This window comes from Pseudophryne corroboree, chromosome 5 (genome assembly GCF_028390025.1).
Source record: "Pseudophryne corroboree isolate aPseCor3 chromosome 5, aPseCor3.hap2, whole genome shotgun sequence".
NCBI lineage: Eukaryota > Metazoa > Chordata > Amphibia > Anura > Myobatrachidae > Pseudophryne > Pseudophryne corroboree.
The window spans coordinates 72,822,823-72,836,117 of NC_086448.1; the positions used below are offsets into that span (position 1 = coordinate 72,822,823).

The following is a 13,295-nucleotide window of genomic DNA, read 5'->3' on the forward strand; positions in this document are numbered from 1 at the left end:
ATAGAGATTTGGATATGCAGGCACTCACCAGTAAATTCCAACAGGTATTTATTAATAACTCACAGAGACATAAAGACGGTGTGTCAACGTTTCGGTCATCTCGTGACCTTCTTCAGGACATCATACAGGGACATCAGGAAGACAACTGTCCAGTGCATCACCATTCACCATATGTCACACAGGCTTCCCTTAAATAGCAGAGACAGGCCCAAGCCACTCCCAACCAGTAATTGCCACAGGAAGTGCCGCAAAAGGCACTAATTTCTGCACACAAACAACTATCTTAACAAGGACATAAAGCCTATATGGACAATAATGCTATAATGTGACTCGAATCCTGATATCTCTACCTAGAACGTCACAAATAAATCAAAAACCAGCAAAACACGGCCGCGACCGATGTCCCTGTATGATGTCCTGAAGAAGGTCACTAGATGACCGAAACGTCGACACACCGTCTTTATGTCTCTGTGAGTTATTAATAAATACCTGTTGGAATTTACTGGTGAGTGCCTGCATATCCAAATATCTCTCTCTCTCTCTCTCTCTCTCTCTCTCTCTTTCTCTCTCTCTCTATATATATATATATATATATATATATAGTTGTTTTTGTTACCGACACTGCGCTTGTATCCCTTTTAACCCCTTTCACTTTAAGAGGATAGTTAGAGCGGTAAAATCGGCTGCTAAAACCCTGAAGATAGCCCTATGCCGGGATTGGGCCAAGAAAATAGGGATATATAGAAAATGATCTACAGGGGCGCCTACTTTGAGTGTAACACTTGTTTTTGACCAAATTCTCTTCTATATAGACAAAACCGTTTCTTAATACAACCAGAATAACCATTAATAGCATTCATTTAGAACATGACTTTTAAAACCATTAAACTTAAAAAATTGTATTTCTTCAATCAAATACAGTATTTTAACAGCTGAAATTCTTTAATTAACAATGTGCCTTTCAGGCTAGGTGTTTCTGTTAATTTCAGATGTAACAACTTGCATGTCATCCAACGCGTTTCGTCCAAATTTACTTCATCGGGGGTGTCTTTAAAAAAGGATATACAGATTTAAATAATATTACAACAATCACAATAATCTACATCGTTAACTCATTAATTTTACATTAATATAAAATCTTAACACAGATTATCTGATTTAAATGCTATTTAATTTATGTGCATATTTCACAGGTTATGACTGCTTAATTCAATCAATTTACACAGTAATTGTTTACATGACTCCAGGACTGAACTTCCAATGTATATATATATATATATATATATATATATATAATTCTTGAAGATAAGAGGAGGAACAAGTAGAAGAAAGAAGAATAGTACATCAGCATATATAATGGTTAAAGTTCACCAATGGTTTCCATTTCTAATAAATTTGTTTCATTTGATTAACCTTTAATATTTATAAGAAAAATAAAATAAAATAAAGCATATATTTGTATTTCTTGTGTGTAATTTCTGTCTCAAATGTCTTACTTGGGCATAATATTACCCATATAAGTCAATGGTCACACATGATGGTGCTCAATTTGTATTTAAATCACCCCATATATTTTTAAGAACATTACATCAATACATGTTGACACTTTGATGACCATCTGCAGATTATTTTACTTACTTCTCTCAGGTAAAGTTGTTCTTACTGGTTTTCCCAAATAGGACTGATTCCTCTGGGCCAAATAAGTAGTTCCTATTTTTAAACAATGTATATTAATGAAAAATTAATCACGCTATTGTTAACTGATATTTTAAATATTGAGAATTCATAGTACTCACTCGGACGACTTATAACACCTTTGACATTTTTGGTGTGGGGAATTTTTTGGAATGGATTTCCAAATTAAAAGTTCTGGCAGATAAATTTCTAACAAGAGGGTATGAGAATTCCAGAATAGAACAGGATAAAAACAGAGCATTCAAAAAAGATAGAGCTTCACTCCTAACTCAACAGACTGAAGAAAAGATGAAAGATGTCAGGGGAAAACCATTTATAACTCAATACAAAGAAAATGGGAAAATCAAAATAGTAATCTTTTTCAACTTGGACTGAAGTGCTAAGTGGTGTGCCGCAAGGCTCAGTATTAGGACCGCTATTGTTCAATATTTTCATTAACGACCTAACAGAAGGTCTAGAGAGCATTGTGTCAATTTTTGCAGATGATACCAAATTGTGTAAAGTTATAAATGCGGAGGGGGATGCAGAGTCGCTTCAGAATGACTTAGTTAACTTAGAAGCTTGGGCAGCGAAATGGAGAATGCGCTTCAATACAGACAAGTGTAAGGTAATGCACTGTGGTAACAAGAACAAAAATAACACCTACCTACTAAATGGGGTAAAATTAAGGGATTCTGTACTGGAAAAGGACTTAGGTGTCCTCATTGATAGCAAACTAAGCAGTAGTACCCAAAGTAGGACTGCAGCAAAGAAGGCTAATAAGATATTAGCATGCATAAAATGGGGAATTGATGCTAGGGATGAGAGTATTATACTCCCGTCATATAAATCACTTGTGAGGCCACACCTTGAATACTGTGTACAATTCTGGGCACCTTACTACAAAAAGGATATCCTGGAGCTAGAAAAGGTTCAAAGGCGGGCGACCAAACTAATTAAGGGTATGGAGACGCTGGAATACGAGGAAAGGCTTGCAAGACTAGGCATGTTTACACTGGAAAAGAGGAGATTAAGAGGGGACATGATCAACATTTACAAATATATAAGGGGACAATATACAGATCTTGCGCAGGACCTGTTTTTGGTTAGATCAACACAGAGAACTCGTGGATACTCGCTCAGGTTAGAGGAGAGGAGATTCCACACAATACGGCGTAAAGGCTTTTTTACGGTAAGGACGATACGTGTTTGGAGTTCCCTGCCTGAGGGAGTTGTAATGGCCAACTCAGTCAACACCTTTAAGAATGGGTTAGATAAATTCCTAATGGATAAGGATATCCAGGGTTACGGGGCATAGTCACGCACTATGGTTATTATAAAAAAGAGGGGTTAATCGGAACGGCAGTCAGCAACTTCAGTCAAAATTTTATGCAAAATAATCGTGCATAGGAGACCACAAATAGGTTGAACCCGATGGACAATTGTCTTTTTTCAACCTTAGATACTATGTTACTATGGGGGTCATTCCGAGTTGTTCGCTCTGTAAATTTCTTCGCATCGCAGCGATTTTCCGCTTAGTGCGCATGCGCAATGTTCGCACTGCGACTGCGCCAAGTAAATTTGCTATGCAGTTAGGAATTTTACTCACGTTTTTTTCTTCGTTCTGGTGATCGTAATGTGATTGACAGGAAGTGGGTGTTTCTAGGCGGAAACTGGCCGTTTTATGGGAGTGTGTGAAAAAACGCTACCGTTTCTGGGAAAAACGCGGGAGTGGCTGGAGAAACGGAGGAGTGTCTGGGCGAACGCTGGGTGTGTTTGTGACGTCAAACCAGGAACGACAAGCACTGAACTGATCGCAGATGCCGAGTAAGTCTGGAGCTACTCAGAAACTGCTAAGAGAGGTCTAATCGCAATATTGCGAATACGTCGTTCGCAATTTTAAGAAGCTAAGATTCACTCCCAGTAGGCGGCGACTTAGCGTGAGCAAATCTGCTAAAAGCAGCTTGCGAGCGAACAACTCGGAATGAGGGCCTATGTTACTATGTAATCAACAAACATTGGGGGATACTACTAAAAAATCCCATTTTGGGCCCGCACCTTCCTGAGAAACCGTTTATAGTTTATCGTAAAGCTTCAAACCTGAAAAGTATCTTGGCACCAAGCGTACTTCCGAAAATAAAAGAAATACCTGATAAGGAAGAAAACAAGTTCCTAATCAAAAAACTAGGTTGTTATCCTTGCAATAAATGCAAGATTTGTAAACACATGGAAAGGTACCCGGTTGTAAAAATTTTGGGGACTGAAAAAGAACATAGATTTAAAGAACAACTGAATTGCAACTCAACCTTTGTAATTTACAGAATAACTTGTAGTTGTGGTTTAAGTTATGTAGGGAAAACTAAGAGAGCCCTCAAAATACGCATTTTCGAGCATCTAAGGAATATTAAGAACAAAATATTAATGCATAATCTTCCAAGACACTTTATGAAAAAGCACAATTCAGATGTAAGAAAGTTAAAATTCACTATACTAGAGCAGGTTAAAGAAGACCCTCGGGGAGGAAATAGAGAATTACAATTATCTAGAAGAATCATATTGGATTTTTTCGCTAGACTCTTTTAACACCTAGAGGTCTTAATGAAGGGATAGATATAGTCTCCTTTATCTGATGTCCTTTCCAGAAATAATCTTCACTAAATAAATAAGTAATCCAAATAGATAGATGCTGGAAAATTAACATGCGAATACCCCTTCAGAAAAAGATAAGATTATGGGTCAGAATGTCCAATATTACTAATAAGATCAGTAGGACCATATTATACTGCTTATTTAATATATAAAAAATTATTGACTAAAAAACTGTTGATAAAAATTATGTATGTTATAATCAGATTGAAAACAAACTGTTAAGCATTTGACTGTTATTGTGAGTGATGGTGTGATGGCCATCTGTAGAATTTTATGGTAAAAATACAGATGTATGGGAATCTGACCTTTTCTAATATTAAAATTGCATCAAATTAGGTTACATCTGTGGTCTATATATATATATATATATATATATATATATATACACATTAAAAATACGAATTATACGTAATTTATATAAATATGATGGGCGACAGTTAGATTAAATATAACTAAAATAAATAAGCTACTTGAAAACGGTGCAATCACGTCACTAGGAGAGAATTTAGGAATAATCTAAAAAGGAATTACAAGTGCGCATGCGCGAACGAATCAGGAAATAAAGGAGATACCATGAGAGACAGTGGACCGCATCGCCAACGCTTCCTGGAATGCAACCAGGAAGTGAAGGTGAGACCGCTGTCAACAGCGGACTACAGCGCCAGCCATGATAATTGTAAAAGTCTCCGGTCCACGGCTGACACTGACCTCAATAGGGGGACTAATACCACTAGACCACCAGGAGAGGATCTAAATAGATCATGATTACGGTATAATACGGGTCATAACGCATGTGCAGCCACAGTATGGAGTATAGCTTTATATCAAATAGAGGCTTTGGGCACTATAAGGAAGTGGTCCATTACGAGATGGCTCAGTTTTTACCTCAGAAAGATTAATTTAACCCCACAAACCATTTGAATATTAGATACTAGGTGCTTCATCGCGCCCTACGGGCGCTCTTCACACCGTCGCAAGGGGCTACGCCCCGTTAACCCCTGCATGCCTTTCTGGGGTTCAATATTTGTATTATATGGAGTATTACCTGCATTCCTTTGTTAGTGGGTAAATATTGCACAATGAAAGGGTGTGCGATGGTGAAGGAGGCGCAGCCCCTTGCGATGGCGTGAACAGCACCTGCAGGGCACGATGTACAGAATGTAGTGGGTGCGGGGGGGACTGCGGATGGGGGAGGGTGTCTGTAGATGCTGCGGGTGGAGGGGGGGGGGGGGCGGAAGCGCAGGGGGAGGCCGGATGGGGAAGGGTCGGGAGGTGCTGAGGGTGGGGGAGGGACAGAGGAGTGGGGGCTGCAGATGGGGGAGGGGTCCGGAGGCACTGCAGGTGGGGGAGGGGCAGGGGTGCCATGGGTGGGGGAGGGGCAGGTGCAGGGATGTTGCGGATGGGTGAAGGGTTCCGGAGGTGCTGTGGGATGGGAAGGGGCGGGGGTGGGGTAGGGGGTCCGGAGGCGCCGTGGGTGGGGGAGGGGAAGGTGCAGGTGGTGCGGCGGATGGGGAAAGGGGTCCGGAGGCGTTGCAGGTGGTGGAGGGGCAGGTGCAGGGGTGCCATGGGTGGGGGAGGGGGGGGGACCGCGGATGGAGGAGGGTGTCTGCGGGTGGAGGGGGGGCAGGTGTGGGGGAGACTTATATGGGGGTGGATGGTGGAGGGGGTCTGGAGGTGCTGTGGGTGGTGGAGGGGCGGCGGAGTGGGAGCCGCCGGTGGTGTAGGGGGTCTGGAGACACAGCGTGTGGGGGAGGGGTGGAGTGCCGCATGTGGTGGTGGGGAAGGTGCGGAGGTGTGGTGCATTGGGGAGGGGTCTGGAGGCGCTGCGGGTACTATACCTGGCAAAAAGGTAGTTGGAGGGTATGCAGTAACAGGGCCAGGACAGGGGTGACGGGGCCAGGACCGGGGTGACGGGGCCAGGACCGGGGTGACGGGGTCAGAACAGGAGTGACGGGGCAAGGACAGGGGCGACGGGGCCAGGACAGAAATGACAGGGACAGGATAGGGGTGACAGGGCTAGGGTAGGGGCGGCAGGACCAGGACAGGGGTGACAGGGCCAGGATAAGGGTGACAGGGCCAGGATAAGGGTGAAAGGACCAAGATAAGGGTGACAGGGCAAGGCCAGGGGTGACAGGGCAAGGCCAGGGGTGACAGGGACATGACAGAACACAGGGCATGGGAGAGATTGGTATTAGGGACAAAACAGTGTTGACAGACAGATGTGTCTTACCGGAGTCACTGCTGCTGGCTGCTGCTGTTCCACTCCAACCTGTTGGGATCTGCTGCTGGTGGAGACTTGGCATGGCTGACTCTCTCAGGCTGGAGTCCTGCTTCCTCTGCCCGTCCGCATCCCTCCCCCCTCCTCAGTCACACACCGCGGACCTCGCGCGGCTGCCGGGCACTGTGGTAAGGGGAGACTGGGAGTGACTGGTTAGCCCCCAGGAGACGCTGCGGCTGGAGGGAGGAGGGGGTCATAGCATGCACGTGGCGCGTACCTCGCAGCTGCCGGGCACTGTGGTAAGGGGAGACTGGGAGTGACTGGTTAGCCCCCAGTAGACACTGCGGCTGGAGGGAGGAGGGGGTCATAGCATGCACGTGGCGCGTACCTCGCAGCTGCCGGGCACTGTGGTAAGGGAGACTGGGAGTGACTGGTTAGCCCCCAGTAGACGCTACGGCTGGAGGGAGGAGGGGGTCATAGCATGCACGCGGCGCAGACCTCGCGGCTGCCGGGCACTGTGGTAAGGGGAGACTGGGAGTGACTGGTTAGCCCCCAGGAGACGCTGCGGCTGGAGGGAGGAGGGGGTCGGAGCCTGCAAGCAGCGTGGACTTCTGCAGCGCTGCCCGCCGGCTAAAGTGTGAGGAGCTGGGTGCACCTCACTGCAGGTAGCGGTGGGGTTGCTGGGGCTGGAGATAACAGAGGCGGTACGGAACCTGCACAGCGGCAGGTGCCCCACAAAACTGCAGCTAAGAAGCGTGGAGTGTGCCAGAAAGTGATGCTCCTCTGCGCCAGAGAGCCCCTGCTGAGTATGCTGATGTGGGGGGTCAAGCACACAGTGAGCCGGTGCCCGTCTGTCTGTATGGCATACCCCCTCACACCCCCCCATACCTCCCAACTGTCCCGATTTTCGCGGGACAGTCCAATTTTTTTGGGTCTGTCCCGCTGTCCCACCCGCGGGCCGCAGTGTCCCACGGTGAGGTGGGGGTGGGGGGGCAGTTGGGAAGCTCCTGTACTCGCTGTTCTGCTAGTACAGCGAGTACAGGAGTCTGTTTAGTGGAGACAGAGGGAGAGGGGGCATCAGGGGGTACGGATTAAGAGGGGGTCCGGCAGCAGAGCCGTATTAAGGGGGGGGGGCCCAGGGGGTACGTACCGCGGGCCCCACAGTTTTAGGGGGCCCCGGCTGGAGTAGCTCTGTCCCAGCTCTGAAGCTCCCCCGTCCTGCCAGTAACAGCAGCAGCATTGTGCTACAGTCAGCACACGCTGCTGCGTGTTGGCAGGTCTGTGGTGTTGCAGGGAGGCAGAAGCCTCCCTGCTTTTTTCTGCCTGTGCTGGTGTGTGTGTGTGTGTGTGTGTGTGTGTAGGGGGGGGGGGGGGGGTCTGGATTTACCCCTAGCTGAGGGGCCAAAATCCCTTTAAAAAAAAAGAAATCCCGGAATTTGCATAAGAGGGCGTGGCCACGCGTACCGCGATTAGGCCACGCCCCCAACCCCACAGCAGGCACAGCAATGAGATGACTCAAGTGCCCTGGGCCCCCCAGACTCATAATCCGTCCCTCACAGAGCGCTGGGCATGCCCCCTCACTGATGAAAACGGGGGCGTGGCTCGCAATAGCAGGTCCTCCCGCGAAGCCACACCCCCTTTCGTTGGCCACGCTCCCTTTTCGCCGTGCGTGTGTCCCTCATTCTGCCTAAAGAAAGCTGGGAGGTATGCACCCCTGCCTATGCCATGCCCATACCATCTGCTTCTGCTCCTAGTCTCCTATAGATTTGCCCAGATCTGTGACTCATTTGACTAACTCCGCCCAGTGTTGTGACTCCGCCCAGCGTTAGCAAATGAAGCACAAAGTCACAGATCTGGGCTATTATATAGGAGATAGCATAAACAATGTTAAAGAAAAGGTTTAAACACTGGAGTTATAGGTGCAAAAGATAGTTTAAAGTAGAAATTGAAATTACGTAATTAAGTAAAAGACAACATAGGGGGTAATTCTGAGTTGATCGCAGCAGGAACTTTGTTAGCAGTTGGGCAAAACCATGTGCACTGCAGGGGAGGCAGATATAACATGTGCAGAGAGAGTTAGATTTGGGTGTGGTGAGTTCAATCTGCAATCTAAATTGCTGTGTAAAAATAAAGCAGCCAGTATTTACCCTGCACAGAAACAAAATAACCCACCCAAATCTAACTCTCTCTGCAAATGTTATATCTGCCCCCTTTCCTGCAGTGCACATGGTTTTGCCCAACTGCTAAAAAATTTCCTGCTGCGATCAACTTGGAATTACCCCCATAGAAAGGAAAGGGGTATAAATAGAGCAGCCAGATTCTTGGCTTTCATTGCCAAAAGGACTGCTAAAGTGAAAGGAGCAAGAGAGAATTCTGCTATAAGGTTAGTTGGTATTTTTAAGGGATTGGTTTATTCACAAATAAGTAATATGTAATTACCACACTAATAACATATCATTTATTATAAATGAAAATGGAAAGTTGTATTAGGGAAAAAAAATCTTTTTTTTCTCAATAACACGTTTAAATGGAGATAAATAATAATTAGTAATAATTTGTGCACATTAAGAGTAAAGGAATATGTATATTTGTACACAGATGTGTATATGTAGGTATATATACATATAGGTTTATAAAACCTTTTTTATTAAATGTCAAAGCACTAATATTGGAAAGCTCTACACTAAATAGAACTTTATTATTGTTTCAATAGATTTACACTTTGACTGAATCTACAGTAAATACAGACGGGTGCACAGCACATTGTATTTAAATAGTAAGTACATTAGAGTCTTAAATATGGTAATTGAGGTATAATTGAAATTTGATGAGGTAGTAAAACTACTTATTAATTAAATTTGTAGTTTCAAGTGGGCATTTTGGAAATCCATCCCAAAAAATTCCCCACACCAAAAATGTCAAAGATGTTATAAGTGGTCCGAGTGAGTACTATGAATTCTCAATATTTAAAATATCAGTTAACAATAGCGTGATTAATTTTTCATTAATATACATTGTTTAAAAATAGGAACAACGTATTTGGCCCAGAGGAATCAGTCCTATTTGGGAAAACCAGTAAGAACAACTTTACCTGAGAGAAGTAAGTAAAATAATCTGCAGATGGCCATCAAAGTGTCAACATGTATTGATGTAATGTTCTTAAAAATATATGGGGTGATTTAAATACAAATTGAGCACCATCATGTGTGACCATTGACTTATATGGGTAATATTATGCCCAAGTAAGACATTTGAGACAGAAATTACACACAAGAAATGAAAATATATGCTTCATTTTATTTTATTTTTCTTATAAATATTAAAAGTTAATCAAATTAAACAAATTTATTAAAAATGGAAACTATTGGTGAACTTTAACCATTATATATGCCGATGTACTATTCTTCTTTCTTCTACTTGTTCCTCCTCTTATCTTCAAGAATTTTTTTATATATATATATATATATGAGATTAGGTCGCACTCACGTATAACGAAAATCATCCGCTGGGGTGTCATCCACAAATGCTCATAGGCATCCACTTATAGAAACCAGAAAAATGGAGCACTCACCAGTCTTTAGCAAAAGCTGTCTTATCCATGGCTGATGGTTTGGAATATGGATAAGACAGCTTTTGCTATAGATCTGTTGGAATCTCCTGATGATGGTCTGTATGTGACCGAAAACGTTTGAGGAAAACTTGCTGGCTGCAACATGCAGTTGACATTATGCTGTCCATAGAATAAACTGATATATGTTTAAGGATAAAGACTGGTGAGTGCTCCATTTTTCTGGTTTCTATATCCTGACGAAGGGGCTGAGGCCCTGAAACATGTTGATTTAAAACACCGCCATTAAAGGTGATTGCATACGAGTCCCTGGAGTGCCGTGCTTGTTGTGAAGGTATCTGGATTGTTTTGCACCGGGACCAGTTGTTATTATAGCAAGGAGTGCCGGCTGAATTGGAATAATATATATATATATATATATATATATATATATATATATATATATACATACATACATTGGAAGTTCAGTCCTAGAGTCCTGTAAACAATTACTGTGTAAATTGATTGAATTAAGCAGTCATAACCTGTGAAATATGCACATAAATTAAATAGCATTTAAATCAGATAATCTGTGTTAAGATTTTATATTAATGTAAAATGAATGAGTTAACGATGTGGATTATTGTGATTGTTGTAATATTATTTAAATCTGTATATCCTTTTTTAAAGACACCCCTGATGAAGTTAATTTGGACGAAACACGTTGGGTGACATGCAAGTTGTTACGTCTGAAATGAACAGAAACACCTAGCCTGAAAGGCACATTGTTAATTAAAGAATTTCAGCTGTTAAAATAGTGTATTTGATTGAAGAAATACATTTTTTTTAAGTTTTAATGGTTTTAAAACTCATGTTTTAAATAAATGCTATTAATGGTTATTCTGGTTGTATTAAGAAACGGTGTTGTCTTTATAGAAGAAAATTTGGTCAAAAACAAGTGTTATACTCAAAGTAGGCGACCCTGTAGATATATATATATATGTGTGTGTGTGTGTGTGTGTGTGTGTGTGTGTGTGTGTGTGTGTGTGTGTGTGTGTGTGTGTGTGTGTGTGTGTGTGTGTGTGTGTGTGTGTGTATGCAGTTGCAAGAAAAAGTATGTGAACACATTGGAATTTCCTGGTTTTGTGCATAAATTGGTCATATAATGTGTTCTGATCTTCATCTAAGTCACAACAATAGACAAACACAGTCTGCTGAATCTAATACCACACAAACAATTATATATGTTCTCATGTTTTTTTCTCTTACGTCCTAGAGGATGCTGGGGACTCCGTAAGGACCATGGGGTATAGACGGGCTCCGCAGGAGACATGGGCACCTAAAAGAACTTTCTAGTATGGTGTGCACTGGCTCCTCCCTCTATGCCCCTCCTCCAGACCTCAGTTAGATCTTGTGCCCAGAGGAGATAGGGTGCATTACAGGGAGCTCTCCTGAGTTTTCTGTAAAAATAATTTTGTTAGGTTTTTTATTTTTAGGGAGCTCTGCTGGCAACAGACTCCCTGCATCGTGGGACTGAGGGGAGAGAAGCAGACCCACTTCTTAAGAGTTAAGGTCTCTGCTTCTTAGGCTACTGGACACCATTAGCTCCAGAGGGAGTCGGAACACAGGTCTCACCCTGGGGTTCGTCCCGGAGCCGCGCCGCCATCCTCCTCACAGATGCCGGAAAAAAGAAGCCGGGTGAGTATGAAAGACATATGAAGACGTCAGGCGGCAGAAGACTTCAGATCTTCATGAGGTAAGCGCGCAGCAGGAAGCTGTGCGCCATTGCTCCCACACTTACACACACACTGGGCACTGATGGGTGCAGGGCGCAGGGGGGGCGCCCTGGGCAGCAATAAACATCGTTTTGGGCATTAAAGCATGTAGTTAGGCTACAGTTCCCCGCCATTTTTTCAAATTTACGAGCGGGACCGAGGCTGGCCGCGCGAGGGGGCGGAGCTTGATCCCTCAGCACTAACCAGCCCCATTTTCTCCACAGAGGCTGCAGAGAACGCTGGCTCCCCGGACTCTCCCCTGCTGAGCATCAGAGGGCTGAAAAAAAGAGAGGGGGGCACATATTTGGCGCAGTGAGTGGGGGAAATCTATATATATATATATATATATATATATATATATATATATAGTCCCTCTATTGCTGAATAAGCAAATGGCACGTCACTCCAGGTTACTGAAAAAAGGATTTTAATCCATGACAAAATTACATGGTCAAGCAATGGTTAAATGTGCAGCATGGCAAATTCTCAACGGCTCGTTTCAAGACCTAGTCTCGTCTTCAGGATTTATTGCCGCTGCTTGTGTGCTACATGGCTGAAAAGAGCATAAAATGCTGCAGAAAGCAAAGTGAGCAATAGAGGGACTATTCAAACATAGCAAGGGCACCCAGGCCACTGTTCTTTTTCCCATATCAGGAGTGCCGGATGATTTAAAGATACATATATATATATATATATATAAGCGCTATCTCGTTTTTTTTCCCTGGGTCAGTTTGGCGCTGGTGTTTGCTGGCATACTCTCTATCTGTCTCTCCAAGGGGCCTGCTTTAGGGAATTGTCCCCTCATAGCTATATCCCTGTGTGTGTGTGGGGTGTCGGTACGTGTGTCGGCATGTCTGAAACGGAAGGCTTATCCAAAGAGGAGGTGGAACAGATGAGTGGTGTCTCAATCGGCGGTGCCGACTCAGGATTGGATGGATATGTGGCATATGTTAAATGCTAGTGTAGCTTCACTGCATAAAAGGCTGGACAAAGCAGAGTCCAGCGCGTCGGCAGGTAATCAATCTACAGATTGTACCGACTCACAGGACCCGTCGGGGTCTCAGAAACGTCCCTTCTCACAAATAAGGGACACAGATACCGACACGGACTCTGATTTCAGTGTCGACTATGATGAAGCAAAATTACACCCCAGGGTGACAAAAAGTATTCAGTGCATGATTATTGCAATAAAAGATGTCTTACATATCACTGATGAGCCCTCGGTGCCCGACACGAGGATACACATGTTTAAGGGAAAGAAACAGGTTATAAACTTTCCTCCTTCACATGAAATTAATGAGTTATGTGAAAAAGCATGGGAAACTCCAAATAAGAAGCTGCAGATTCCCAAAAGGGTTCTTATGGCGTACCCTTTCCCTACACAGGACAGGGTACGTTGGGAACCCTCTCACACAGTGGACAAAGCCTTGAC

The 13,295-nt window shown here is 43.9% G+C and overlaps 1 protein-coding gene and 1 long non-coding RNA gene across 9 annotated transcripts in view; one reads left to right on the forward strand and one right to left on the reverse strand.

Annotated features, from left to right (window-relative positions):
• The window catches only part of DYNC1I1 (dynein cytoplasmic 1 intermediate chain 1), an 837,173-nt gene that overhangs the window by 696,131 nt on the left and 127,747 nt on the right, over positions 1–13,295 (reverse strand). The window lies entirely within an intron of this gene.
• Positions 8,838–10,988, forward strand: LOC134928787 (uncharacterized). 2 transcript variants are annotated; one of them, XR_010178012.1, is made up of 5 exons: positions 8,838–8,924; positions 9,255–9,317; positions 9,406–9,483; positions 9,570–9,641; positions 10,779–10,988. It is a non-coding gene; the product is annotated as an uncharacterized LOC134928787 (long non-coding RNA). The 2 variants fall into 2 exon arrangements; XR_010178013.1 differs by lacking the exon at positions 9,406–9,483.